Genomic DNA, 15295 nt, shown 5'->3' with positions numbered 1-15295 from the left:
TTTAAACAAAAGGTTGAAGATCTTTCTCACCCAGAAATGACCCTTTAAATAGTTCATCATACTACTTAATGTGCGTTGGACTTATTTGGGCTCAGAATCTGTTACCAATCGACTTAATTTATGGAGAAATGTTTGTAAAATGGAGTATGGAGCGTCTTATTTAATTTAATAAAGTCAGTTTACGGCTAGAGAATATGAATATTTGTGTAGAAATGTGGGGTGAGGTGGCAAATTCTGGTCACAACATGAATTAAAATGCATTACAGTTTCATTCACTTTGGAGAATTTTGTAACTGTTGGAGAAAACAGCTTGCTTGCTATCAACTGTTCAACATGTGAACTTCCTGAGCCAAAATTCTCCAGAATTATTCAGGTTCCTGAATCAATGTCTGCATTTTTCCTCAGCAATTCAATAGGTAAATAAAAAAAAAACAAACCAGAAAATAAGATGGCAGTGTTATTCATTTTATCTAAAGGAACAACACTATAAGCTTGAAGGAAAAGCGTAATTTCAAAGACATTCTTTGAGCAGAGAATTAATGCACTGGAGTTTGGGGGTCCCTTATGTTACCAAGAAAAGAAACATAATCTTCTTTTTGGGAGCTCTGCTAAACAAAAATCCCAGAGCTCCTACTAGATGGGAAGGTTTTGCTTTCACCCAGCTAAAAAAAGGCTTAATGCTCTGAACTGGAACTTGTGAAAATCTCACCTATTTGCCTGGTAATCACTTTTTCCTCAAATTAAAGAATGTTCATTTTTGGCTGGATTCTGATTTCATTGCTGTAACTCCATCAAAACCGCCCTGCAGTACCTTGGCTGCTCTCCCAAAACTCCAACTGGCAAAGCAGCAACTCCGTGTTTTCAAAGTTCAAGATGTGGTTACAACTGAGTTATGGCTTGGACTATTCATGCTGAAAGTGACGTGATGAGTTTGGCTCTTCTACTGGGAGAAGGCATGGAAGATGGGGAAGAGGCTACTCTGAAAGACTCAGCCCACTGACAAAGCACAGCAAATCCCATTAGTACCATTCTCTGTGCTGGAGCCATGTGGCATCTGTGGTAGTAAGCAGATGTTATATGCACTGTTAGAACAACCTACAGCTGATTTCCTGAGACATGCCTTTACATTTGTTTATTACTTGATTGTTAAAAAGCATTTACTGCACTGATTATTTGTTAAGCATCAATCTGGAATATCGTTTGCTAAACTGAGAAACACCACAAATGCAGACAGAGATCTTCTTTAAGTATTATGTCTTTCTCAAGTCTCCATTTGAGATCTTATGTCATTCATTTTGTTTAGACAATTCACTGCTGTGCTCTCAGAAGAAAACACTCCATGCTGCAAAATTGGTTATGAAACATGGTGCAAACATGTTCTGCCTCACAGCAGGCAGACAGCAAATGCCTAGGGCATTCTGTAATTGTCCTGGGAATATGGTTTCTAAAACATCTCAGATTTATTACTGTAATTTTCGTCAGATACCTGATACAGTAAATGTTTCTAAAGGTTTTATAGTTTTTATCTGAAAAAGACAGATTGTTTAGTCTACCTTACTGAATGACATCATGCTATTCATACTTTCTGTATGAAAGACAGTTACCTTTGTGTGTGTTGCTTTGACTTAACAGATTTGGAGGTGTCGAACATAATGGACGTCTTTCTCGTTTCAGAAATGTTGATGCACATATTTGTGTGAATGTATAAAAACATACATGTAATTTTTAGTGAAAAAGGACATTGCTATCAACTTCATCCAGGATATGAATTATCTTGGACTGGAATGAACAGTGTAGATAACTTCTCTTAGAGCTATTGTTTATGACCTCCTGCTTACTTGCCTCTTTATTGATCACAATTTCCAACTCACATCCAGAAAACTACTAAAATGAAGCAAATAAACCAAGAAAATCTAAAGGGATCCAGGAGAACAAGATACCAAGCTCAGAGTCTGTCAGTAGAATACTGCACTCAGGTATCAGCTGTTTCTCAGCCTTGCTCATATCAACTCAACATGTTAACAAACAGAGCTTTGTTGATATTTGATGGAAACTATCAGTTTATTTGATAAATGCAACTTAGATTCTTTCCTGCTACAATAATTCACCAAAAATATCAAAATGCCGAAGGGAGCTGCTAGCTCCTTAAATAAATCATCTCATCACACGTGTTGCCTTCTGTCCAGCTGAAAACAAATCCCTAAATCGAAAGCATTCGTATTAATAAAAAATTGTTAAGCTTATTTTCACCAGTATAAGACTGCTATTTATTGTAGTGGCTGGATCCTCTGTCCAAAAGACCTGTATTAGAGCTGAAACTATTTCTTGATTATACTGCACAACACAACAAAGACTTGGAGTTATCTGCTGATCCAGCAGGTGGTAAAATGCCAGTCCCTACCCAGAATGGTTCCACAGACTGTTTACAATGAGACATGAGGACAATGAAGTAGAAGGGGGGGTGAGAAACTGAGAGGCAGGTATGAGGAAAAAGGAGCAGGTTTTCACACAGCAGGCTGTAATCTCAGCTCAGCACCTGCACAGCCAGCAAAAGGAAAGGTCCTTTGAAAACGACAACTGAGAAACTATGTACACAGGCCTTCTGTGAAAGAACTTTTGATGCCAAATGCTAATTCCATCAGGGAGCTTGTTGCTTGCCAAGATATGTCTCCCAAGCAGCATTTTCACTAAAAATCTGCTTCTGCTGCTGTAGCACCCAGTGATTTTATCAGATAGAGCCCCTAATATACTTGCTCTGTGTCTAAGGGTGAAATGCTGCAACAGAAGGGAAAGGCTTGGTTGGTCTGTGTAATTTTGCTGAGTTTTTGGTAGATGAATAGGATGTAGCTCAATTTGACTAAAACGGACTAGAAGAGTGAGATGAAATTGCACATGAAGAAATACATAATATTTGTATTGTCTTACGCTATCTTGAGTGCACCCATTTTGAAATTTGTGATCAATATTGAACCTTAGCCTTGCTCTATATTTTGTCCTGGAAGAGGACAGCTATTTTGATATGCCTGAAGAAATGGGATTTAGCAAAATAATAAACTTTTTTTTTTTAAAAAAAAAAATTAGCAGCCACAGTACGTGTCCGCTAAACACTAAAATCAGAACCCAGATACTCAGCTGTGCTTATTTTTTTTTAGGTAATTTAAAAAAAAATCCAGCTAAAAATCAAATTCTCTGCTTTTATAGGAATATACACTCATATCTTAAATTGTCCTTTTTACATTGTACACTGAGATAAATTAATAAAATTAATTAATTTCCATTTGCAATTATTTCAGTCTATAAAGCTGTGATGTGAAAAATATGTGCACACTGAGCTACACGTGGTATGTTATGTGAATTAATACCGCACAAATTTAGAGCTGTACAAAACCATTAAATTGTCAGCTCCATATTTCTGCAGCTTCTTTCTTGTTATACTCCTTTTGTGCCCTGCTATCCTAACAAAAAGTTTCATGGAAAATGGAGTTGGCATGCTACATGGCTATGAATAAGCTGCCAGAAACTTAAGCAAGTAGCAGCACAGCATATGAGGTGATACTTTGTGTTTATATCAGAATTTTGTTTTCTACACCTCAAATGAAAAATCTTTTTGTTGTACATCCATTTTTCTTTTTTAAAATAGAGTGGAGTGACCTAAGCTATACATCAGACAACGTGTGGCCAAAACAGCAAAGGCCTCTTGGCTTTGGCTGCCACATTCACCCAACAGATAATGTTTCCTTTGGTTAATCCCTACCATAAGATAAGACAACTCTTACTTCTTCCACCATATACTTCCCCTTCTCTGTTTCATATGAGTAATAATCAAGTTTAAAACAACAAAACCCCACAGGCAATGAGGACACAAATCTTGAATGCAGTAGAGAGTGTTTGGTGTCCTTGCACTGAAATCAGACTTTCTTGTTTTATGAGCAAGATGTCACTACTAAAAGCAAGCATCTGTCTGTACCTCATAGACAACAGATTCCAGTCTTCTTCTGACATTACTTCATTGTACAACATCTGGTATTTTATAGCCATGTAGTTTAAAAATAAATACACTGCATGCAATTTGATAACTGTAAAAATACTACCTTAAATTTGCCCATTTATTTATTCTTGTAGGCAGCAAAGTTCTTTATACAACAACTAATTTAAAAATTCCTTCTTACTTGAAGTTTGTGTTATTTTTTCTCCTGAAAAAAAGTAATGTTTTCCAGTGGGGCAGAGGGACTGTTGGTTGCTAAATACACCCTAATAATTATGTTTTCCATTAGCAGCTGTGAAACTGGTCATCCCTGTGAGATCCCTGCATTTTCTCCTGCATAAAGTCCTTCTTCTGTTCTATTTTATATGTTTTAATAGAATGATTATTTAGCATTTTTATTGCCCAGCTATTAGCTACTCTGTCACTAATACTGTATTTCATTGGCTCTAACAAGGTAACTGAAATATGGTAGATCCACTACCTGTAGAATAAACCTTTAAAATGTTGTATCTTGCTTCCCTCAGTTAATGTCACTTCACAGTAAATACACCTGCATTTTAGAAACGTCTTTCCTCAGACCTCCTAGTTTTCATGTATCAGCCCACTTTAGCCATCCAGGAGAATGTCTCTTGTCTCCTGTTTGCTTCTTTTTTTTTTTTTTTTTTTCCCAGTGTAACTGTGCCGCCTGCACCCAGTGTGACTTGCTGCAGGCTCTGTGAACAAATGCCTTCTAATTCAAAGACCACCCCCAGTGCAGTTGCCATACATAAAAGTGCACATGTGTTTTTTCAGCCGAGATAATGGATGCTGGATTAAAGAAGAACAATGTGCGAAGATCAGATTTCACAGAGCACAGTGTGGATCCCTTGTTCTCTATAATTCTGTACCCTGAACTGTTTCATGGCACTGTCTCACTGTCTGCAGATTGGTGGGACTGATCTGGACTGACAAGGTAAAATCTGCAGGTTTTCTTCTCTCTCTTACAGTTTCATTCAGCAGAAGCAAAAGATCAAGATTTCCTGCTCCCTTGACCCCTTCACACACCATTCCTTGGTGGAGCTTTTACAGCATTTCAAGAGGTCACTCCTTCATAAAAAGGAGACATAAGGCTTAGCTCATTTTGAGTGCTAGTCTAAGCTGTCTCCTTACCATGCAGGAGACCAGTTTTACTTCACTTTTCCATTATCTCCGAGAGACTTTAACTAATTAATCTTTCTATGGTTTTGTACTGGTTTTCCATCAGTTTGTGGGTGATATGTGCTAATCATTACAAATCTTTCTCCACTTTGGTCAGGCAGGGGCAGCCTGACTTCTTGGGTGTCTTTTTGTCCGTCACTCATCATACAACCTGAAAATGCTGGTTATCTTATGGAGAAGAGATGATAGTTCCAAAGAAAGAGGGAGGGACATAGGAAAAATAACAGGTTGGTGGGTTGCATGCCACCCACTGGCTAAGGACTAAGCATACATTGAGGGCCTGGATGCTGGGGTGAGACACTGATGGTCCTAAAGTCTCTAGGTCTGACACTTGTTAACCTGCTTTTGAACTGCAAAAGCACGTGAACTCACTGGACACCTATTTCCTAATTTAATATACAACTTTGGCAGGTGAGGTTAGACGCAAGGCCTTGAAAGACGTAACTATCTCATGTGACAAACAGCATACATTTTAGAGGGTAGGAAAGGCTGAAGCCCCTGAGTCCTCCCTCACCAAATTTGAGCCTGAAATACCCACATTTCTGTCTCCATGTTGGCCCAGAACTGTACAGCAAGAGTATACCAGTGTCTTTGCAATGTGTCTGTCTGACAGAGGTTGATGATGTTGACTGGTTTTCTTTGCCAGTGGCCTCTGAGAGATATGATACACCAAATGCACTCAGACACTGCACAGCCCATGTCAGGCACACAGGGTTCCTCGCAAGATGTGGTTGCCCTTCTGCTGAGCAGAAGAGCCCTGGATTTCTGTGCTGTCACTCCTTGCAGCTGTTTCAGAGGGAGAACCACCACTCTCCCTCCCTTAGTGTTGAACAGAACAACTCTTGCAGCAGGGATCAAAACTACATAATTACATATTTCACTGCAGTTAAAATTCTAGGCTAGGCTTCAGAAAATCTACCAGGAATTATTTTTATGCTGTTGACTAGTGAATATAAAAGCTTTTACCTTTTATACTCCAGTTTTTTGATTTCCTCTGAAGCTTTTTTGAGCAGGCCATGATTTTAAGACTAAATCAAAACTAAGATAACTGCTTTTGGTAAAAGCAAAACAAAAGAACCTCGTCTGAACAGAACGAAGGTGAAACTATTGAATTTTTCGCAAAGAAAGCACATTACTTAGACTTTACATTCTATTATCAGATTCCACATATATATTTTAACATTGTCACTACCACAGGCAGATGGATCAGGGATCCAGCCTGTTGATAACAGAGTAGGATAATGTCATGATGTGCTGGTTTTGTGCCACAGGGTAGGTTTACACTGTGTACTGCCGGTAAAGACAGAAGCTTATTCTGCTGAGACACTCGGCTTACTAGCCCAGACTTGGCATGGTGCTTATGTAGTGACTCTTGTTATTTGGTATAAATTTTAGGCAGAGTATGTCCTTGGCTGCCTGTCCTACAAAGTTCAAGTGAACCCAAGGTTTATTTTCCTGTTGAAACTGCACTGTGACAAAAAAAATGGCAGAGGTCTTCAGAAAATGTCCTTATTTAAATGCCTTCCCTGTTTCCTTGACAAATACAGCTATAGTTTGCTTAACACCAACCTATTTTAATAAATACAGAAGTTAATTTTCTGTAGCTACTATCATGTCAGTCTTGACTGTTACATAAAGGAGGACTTACAGCTTCTTCAGACATTAGGAATGATGAAGTTCCTTTGCTTCAAAAACCCACGTATGATGATGGCTAGTACCCAGGTTACTTCTTTGGTTTTGCACTTTTAGGAAGGTGCTTATTTGAAAATAAGCATCCCGATATTCTCTCTGTGATCCTGAAACACTCATTTGGGATTGTTCGATTGACATCGGCCTGGAGAGGAATCTGGCAGTCAGGACTGATCGGGAAGCCGAATTCTGTTGAGGTAAAATCATGGTGTGCTCCTTGGAATTCATACCTGGAATTAACTGGTTTCAGACAACTGTCTCCAGTGCATATGTGCACAGGGAGACTGAGAGGCTTGAGGTACACAGGCAGGTACCAAAAAACCAGCCACTCCCACCCCTTTCCTGTGCCAACAGGAACACCCCAGAGGCTCTGCATTAGCCAGATCATAGCCTGACAAGCTGAAAGGTAGTCCAGGAAAAAAAAGGAGGCGGAAAAGTACTTTTTTGCTGTCTTTGCTCCTGGAATTGGCTCACTGTAGGCAGAGGAGCTCCAGTTCCTGACCAAGGGCTGCAGATCTGAAACAGCGGGAGCACAACTGCCTGCCCTGGCAGCAGCTGGCCATTAGCAGGGGTTAGCTGGGTTTGGCTCTATCACTGCTCTGCAGCTTTAGAGTAGCATCTGGTGGCAATGTTGGTAGGAGTATGGTGGAGTAAATCAAAGAGTGCACCAGTTTTTCATCATGCCTGCTAAAGTCATTTATCACATCTGTCCTCGAGGCTTGACTTTCTGTCAGGGTCCTATCCCACACTTATATAATCCAGTGACTGACTTCAATATCTGTTCATTTAATTCCAACTAAGCTAACACCTTCAGGGCTTTGGGAGAAAAAAAAAAAAAAGAAATAAGCCAAACCATTCACATTTAGAATCCATCTACAGACTACAGTTTTATCATGTATGCTACCTGTCCCTCAAAAAAATCTTCTAGTCTTCTGGCCTAACAAGCTGTTACATTGTCTTGTATTTAAGATGCCTTTTATGCCGCTTACCTGAGGCTTTTGAGCCTGTAGAATACTGTAATCATGACTTATTATCCAAATGCAACACAAAAATCTAAATTAAAAATAAAAAGAGCCTCTTTTTCTCTCTCTGAGTCAACCATGAGGTGCTTCAAACTGTATCATTACTCTCCTGAAAGTATTTGAAATACAGTGCAAGAAACAGTAGTTTTTCTTACAATAACCTTACTCTAATAAACACCTTATAAACTCATGCTCGAGGTCCTACTTTGGTAGCTTCCCCTGTATAAGAGACCTTAACTGAGCTGCAGAACATAAAGAAAAGAAAAAATGTTTTGATCTGATAAGATACTTCTGTATTTTTCATGGTTGTATTTAAGCAGTCTAGAAGATCTTCTCCTTAGCAAGTGCTGTTCTGTGTATTGCTTTGCCTAGTAACTTTATGGTATGGCTTCTCTTTAAATAATGCACACTTGCAAGTCTCCCCCTTCCCCAGGGGAAGAGGGGGCTTGGCAAAACCTTGCTCTCCAGAGCATGCAGCCTACACGGGGCAGACACAGCCAGAAGGACAGGTCCGTGCTCCCTGCCTGCTGCTGTATGCCAGCCTGTGCCAGTGCCCACCCCAAAGACCAGGCACCCTTGCTCCTCCTGGGTGATGCTCAATGCCCAGCTTCTAGTTTCACAAGAAAGCAGTGAGGTCCTTGGCCTTCTTCCTCATTTGGCAAGCTCAAAAGTGTGCAAAGTATTAGAAAAAAATTAATATATCATCCCCATCCACTTGTCGGTCTGTATATCTTTTCAATTCAGAGTACTTTGTCTCTCCTATGCTCAGGTGCCTTGTACAAAGAGCAGTTTTAGTTTTCTTTGCAGACACTTTCCTTACAATCAGTGTCTATTTAAGGTCTGATTCTGATCTGATATATTGAGGTGTTAAGTCAGTAGCACCCTTAAAATCCATGTATATATTGCTCTAGCACCCATACCTCAGAACCACATCTTTGTACTCAACCATGTGAACAAAGCCTATAAACCAGAATCAAAATTTACTGAAAAAAATTAGGATTGGGCTTAATTATCTCCAGAAGTTTGCTAACTGTAGGTCTGTTCCTGCAAATCTGAGACCAGCAAAAGTCCCGTTAAGCTCTGCAAGGAGATTTGCCTGCAGCGGGGTTTTCAGAGAGAGGTCTAATGTATGACTGTAATTATTGGTTCTCATTTTGCAACCAAACCTGCTTATCATTGTACATAGGAGAGTACAGGATTCACTGAAAGTTATTTTCTGCATGAAAAATAATACTGATAGCATAAAAATATAAGCTAGGTGGGCAGGGGACGGTAACAATTCTGTTTATTTTCAATTTTTTTTTGGTGTAGGGGATCAAACTGCAGGAAAATTCTCCTTATCTCCTGCCTAGGAGGAAAACAAATCAGGCTGCTTGAACAGTAAAAATACTGAATGGTGAACTACACTGCCTGTTTTCAGTTTTTACTGCTATATGCATATTCACAGCAGGTTTTGCTTACAGCCCAATGTATGACCAACATACCTGTTTCTTTCTCGACTTTTGTCTGAACATTATGCACACAACGCACCGTTAACTTCTACGTTCTACAACAGAAGAGGGAGTACAGTTTCTGTTATGTATTCAGAGGTAAAATTAAGGAGAAGAAATAAGTGAAGGACAGGTCTTCAAAACAGAGATGACAGAGTTTACCTCCTGGAGATAGTGAGAAATGATTAATGGTGGCCATTCACCCTCAACTGGATAGAGCAATAAACATTTCCTACGGCATTTTGACCATGTAAGGCCATTTCAGACATATGGATGACATTTTTACAGATACTAGAATTTCAGGAGACCTTGGGATCCTGTTTATTGTGCAGTGTGGGGTACAGTCCCATGCAGCGTATGATATTAGGGATCTGTACAAATTCTTAGTAATGTATTCAAGAAAAGCAGATTTTTAGCTTCCCTTTTTCAAATTTGCTCCTTCCAGAACGATGATCTTCCTTCTGGACTACAAGTGAATGCCACTGTTTGTCTCGTGAATTGGTCACATATTTTAGATTCCAATTTTTTAAATTAAAAAATCAGTATGTACATAATTTATATAGTATCTGTTCCCTGTTAAGTGCTTGTTAAAAGTCCTGTACAAAACATTCAGAGTTGAGAACTTCATTTGAAGAAGCCCATGAATGACTGGGAGAGTGAATTCACAGCATCAGCGCCTGGAAGTGCATACAGCGTACAAGTGGGAGCTTTGGAATTCACTGCAAGTAGTACCAGAAGCTCTGGGAAAAGCTGTACTTTTTTGCTTGCTTATTTCCATGAGACAGTGAGGCTGGTGTATTCAAAGTGGATGCTTTAGACTGAGGGTCTAGATAGATTTGATACGTGAATTCTCTTTTTTTATAAGGGTCTTTGTCTAAGTACACCTTAAAAGTATCCTGTTTTTTGCAGAACATAATTGTTGGACTCAAAACCAAGCCTGAACACGAATTTTCTTTAATGATATACTACATTCCTATTCACAACATAAATACTTTTAAAAATTAGGAAAATGTAACTGTTTGCTGGAACTGATTTTGCAGTTCCCAAAGAATCATTCTTACTGGAAGACCATAGGTTCCATCTAATGTGGGAAACCTAAGAAAGGTTCAGAGCTCCCAAGTATGGGTGCAAGCTTTGCCCATGTCCTCATTTTTTATGTCTTCCCTTACTCCCCATGCTTTCTACCTCTCTATTCCACCTGTGGAGGCCAGACAGGAACCACAACACCACCCAGTGGGGTCCCAATTTGGACAAGTGTGGGACCAGGCTCACATGGTGACATGAGCCTGAAGATCAGTTTAGACACAGCCATAATTAACTGGGAGCCTTCTTGCCTGGCATTCACTTCACCTGAGTAATATGGATGTGCACTGTTGTTTCAATTATTAAAAAAAAAAAAAAAAAAAAAAAAGTAAAAAAGGGAAAGAAAGAGCAACTGAAACACTTCATATTTCTCATTTATAACGAGGAGGGCAGAGAGGCTCTAAAAGGTAAATTTATCATGCCTGGACTTAGAGGAGGAAAAGAATCAAAACTTGGCACTATTTTTTTTTCCTCTAGGAGAATATAAATGATACGGTGCAAGGGGAGTATCAGGTGATGAGAAAACACAAAACTGGAGTTGTGGTGTTGGGACAAGAATGGGTTTAGAGGTCCCAGAGTGGTGGATTTCACTGATCTGTGCTCTTTTTAGGAATCAGTGGTGCTTTGATTACAGAATTACTGGTTATTTGGAAAGAAGATACTTAAAATTGTTTGTGCTAGAGAGCTCACAGCCTTTCACCTTCAAGAAGCTCCCTGACACCATCCAGAGAAGCACTAAGTGTGGTTTTCATCTGGATGAATATGATTAACTTCCATGGTGGTGTGCTTTCCAAATGCTTTTTATTTGCCAGTTGTGTGTGACATTTTACTTTGACTTGGGGGTGGGCAAGGAGAGCTGAGCAGCAGAGCGAAAGAACAGTTTTTACACAGAAACACAGATCTTCTAGTCCCTGATTAAAACAATCGGAAAAAATCTGCAGAGGGGAATAGCACAGGAGTTCCTTTCCACTTCTCAGTTCCCTCAGCAACTCATTTTCGTCACACTCTCATGTGTTTTTTCCATGAGACAGAACAATTCCCAGCTATTGTGTGTAAGGTATTGTGGGATCAGAGGCACTTAGCTATGGTATGTAGGGATATTAATGGGCATTAAAATACTTGAAATTTGCTGAATGCTCTCAGATTTGATATCTGTGCTTATCTACACGAACAGTTGGTTTATGCAATTTTCAGGATGTGATGTCCCAGTAGCTGCAGCATATTATATCTCGGATTACAGAACATTTCTTTACTGTTTTCAGTTTCCTTGTTATCCACCTCAACATCACTCCCAGATTATTTTACATGGCTGTTACACAATAATGTAAGCATGTAGCATAGCCTTCACCTGACGAAGAGAAATTACAATTATCTGCAGCACTACAACCCACAGAATAACAACATTTTGGAGGAATTAACGTCTTTATCCAATATTTTAAAAGACTCCAAAACCTCCAGCAAACACCTTAGAGAAGAACTGGCCAAGTTTTTTCAAACTTTGCCTCCATCAGTTATTAGAGGTGAGAGCAAAGGTGAGCTGAGACACACTTCTGAAAAGGCTTTGGAAGACCAGGAAGTGGAGTAGAAAATGGAGAGAACACGCCCAGCTGCCATATACGGGTGGAGGTAGATGAGCTGGGGTAAAAGATCTTAGTAGTGATTTTTAAAGAACAAATGAGAGGGATGCTTTTTGTCCTAAATCTTGATGGGAAGCCATCTCCTTCTTCACAGGATTCCTAAGAGTAGGAAGACTGCTGCATTTGGTCAAAAACCCCACAAAAAGTCCAGTACCCTACCCTGGAAAACTGTCAAAAGACCCAAGGAAAGTAATGACAAGGCAAACATGTATGATACTACACTAAGTACTCTCCCAGTCTACAGTTACTTTCAATGCAGTGATCTGCTGGCCTGGATGTCAGTTCAGTAGCATAGCTAGTAACTCGCCCTTCCATGGACTTGTCAAGCCCCCTTGAATCCTTTTAAACATTTTAGATACTTCAGCAATTATTTCCACAGGTCTCACACCTGTGGGGTGAAGAAGTTTCTCTTCAACCTACTTCTTACTAGATTCAGTTTATTCCTCTTAATTCTTGTACCTGGAAGAAACAGTGAACAACTGATCTCTGTCCACCACCTCCATGATGCTCAAAGCTTGTAGACATCTGTTAGGCCATAAATTTTTTCTGTCATAGACTGAAGAGTCCTAGCTTGCTTAGTTATTTCAGGCACTTAAACCATTCCATACATTTGGTTATCCTTGTTGCTCCTGTTTGAGCCTCTGGTAATGGCCTCCTGGTAAAATCCTCTTGAATGTACCACATTTACTCTTTCCAAACCCTGATGTGTCCTTCCCATTGCCTATCTCCCCTTGAACTTTTGGACAGAGCATGCAAATGGGAGAAGGTAAAATGTGTGTGTGTGTGAGTATAGTTTTGAGTTTGCTGTAAGGTAGCTGATTAGGAGTGTCTTTTAGGGATGAAGACAGTAGCTCAAAGCTCTTCTTGAGTTCCTGAAGGCACAAGAGCACAGAGGCAGGTTGAACTCCTGTGTGTTGTGTGAGGCAGCAGAAGGCAAATACATCTTTTCCTAAGTCTCTGCAAGAACTCAGTGGCCATGAGATCTGCTGCCACTTTGCTGAGACTTCACAACTACTTGTTGACTTCCCAAAGGTATCTGGAATGCATTCGCTTAGAGATGTGGCCATATGGCATACCTGGCCTGCTCTGAGCACAGTTTGGAGAAGTTAGTTTGGAGAAACATGTGCAATACCAATCAACTGTCTTAGGTCAGAGTCCTTAGCTGAAGAGCTACAATTGCTCTGTACCTCCTACAGCTGGCCTGAGTATATGAGAAATGTTCTCCATGGCTTTTTCTGTTCTTTTTTTCTCTCATCCGTTTGCCCTAATTATATTTATGCGTTTCCTCTCTACAGTACAGCTTCTGACACAATAGAAGTTACTAGGATTGACACACATTTCTCAGCACAAAATTAAGTCAGGTGGTTCAGACACCCCTTTTAATGCTGAACATAAGAAAACTATATTCACCTCCTGATGGTTCTTCTCAAAAAAAATGTACCAAAAAACTTTTCCCCTTGGGTGCTGACCCAGTTCAGTAGTGATGGCATTACTTGCTCAACTGTTTCTAATTGATTGCACACACAGAGGAAATTAAATGATCCTCCCCAGGACACTGGGCTGATAACAGATGCTTCAGAAGGACAAGATATATTCGTAATTCTGAATCCTGCTTCAAACTAATTTTACGTCAACTTTTATTGACACAAATAATCCCAGGATTGTAGAAATGGAAAAGATTAGTCAAGTGGGAAAAATATCAGGTTATTTTTCCAGTTTGCGTTACACATGTGGTACACATTCTGGTTTCTGCTACAAATGTGACCACATTTTCAGCAAGGCTTGTAAATGTATCTTGGCCCCCCATTACAATTGCCTATTGACCAAGAGTTTTTATAATTAACTCTAGCCTCTTTTTTTTTTTTTTTTTTTTTTTGAGTAGCAATTTTTGTTGTGCTTGCCCAAGTTCTGGAAGCTGATGAGAAGTCTCATTTTTCTGGACTAGACTCTATGCAAAAGCTTCTAGGACAGGGATCAACAGGGAGAGTTTGGGTGGGTCTTTCATATGTCACCCAGGGCACATAAAATGCTTAAAAAGGAAAATTATTTTTAAAACTTTAACAAAATCAGTGAATCACATAAATGAGCAGAGGTACAATACTTGAATATGCATGCATTTTTTTCTATTTTAACCAACTTGATTAGAGATTGACAATCTTACTTAAACCTAGAGGATATTAAAATGTGTATTTTGACATCTTATACATCGATTAATAGCTAGGATATGTAACTAATATTCAGAAAAATTTATATACCAGCACTAGAAAAGTGTCATTTATCTCAAGGTCATCTGCAAGCAAACTGAATACAATCCTGAATTTCAAAAAACTGAGTCTTACTGACCACGACTGTGCAGTGGGCTCCAGCCAGAGAGGAGTGGTGCTGCACAAAACTTAAGGCAGGACCCTGGCTTTAAAGAAAAGTTTAGTTTTCTGTCCTGTTCCTTTCTGGCTCTGCCAGGAGGGCTCTTGACTGTGGTGGCTGGTTTGGTTTCTCAGTGCAGATACTGGGACAGAGGAACTTAAGAGAAATGGTGAAACAGCTGTCAAATGTTTAACTACTTTCTATCACTAATAATGAGTCGGGGTGAATGGCTTCATATCATATTACCAAATCCTTGAAGCTCAGGGAATGGGTTTTTTTAAACTTCATTTTTAGTAGTGGAATTTCCAAGCCTGGCTTGGCTAGTTAAATAAAATAAAAAGAATAATATAGTTCCTACTTCCAGAGAGAGGTGTGCTTATCCTGAGGAATTTGCTGGTCAGTTTGAATGAATTTTATCCTATATGTGAAAAGATGCCACTGACTTCTAATGCTCCTATATTTGACTCTCTTTTCATTTGCATCATAAATCTATCTGTCCTGTTAAACACTTGCTAAAATCAAAGTCTTTAAAGCAGGCAAAAAGAGCATACACTTTGGAGACGAAGTCTAGCAATGACACCAGAGTTCACCTTTTACTACCACTTAGTTCAGTCTCCCTAACGCAAATCTGAACTTCAAATGAAAAAAAAAAAAGGGGGGGGAAGGAAAAAAAAGGTCTGGTTTGAAATACATGTAAAAGTCTTCACTTGCTTACAGTAAGGTTAATCGAGTTCCCTTATTGGTTGAGTTTTGTATGCATCCAGTAAGACTGCACATTGATCAACGTTTTAAACTCCCCAAGTTTAAGTTCCGTAAAATTCTCCCCTA

This window comes from Athene noctua, chromosome 2 (genome assembly GCF_965140245.1).
Source record: "Athene noctua chromosome 2, bAthNoc1.hap1.1, whole genome shotgun sequence".
NCBI classification, from domain to species: Eukaryota; Metazoa; Chordata; class Aves; order Strigiformes; family Strigidae; genus Athene; species Athene noctua.
The sequence above is the reverse complement of the archived record's forward strand: the minus strand, read 5'-3'. Positions refer to the sequence as shown.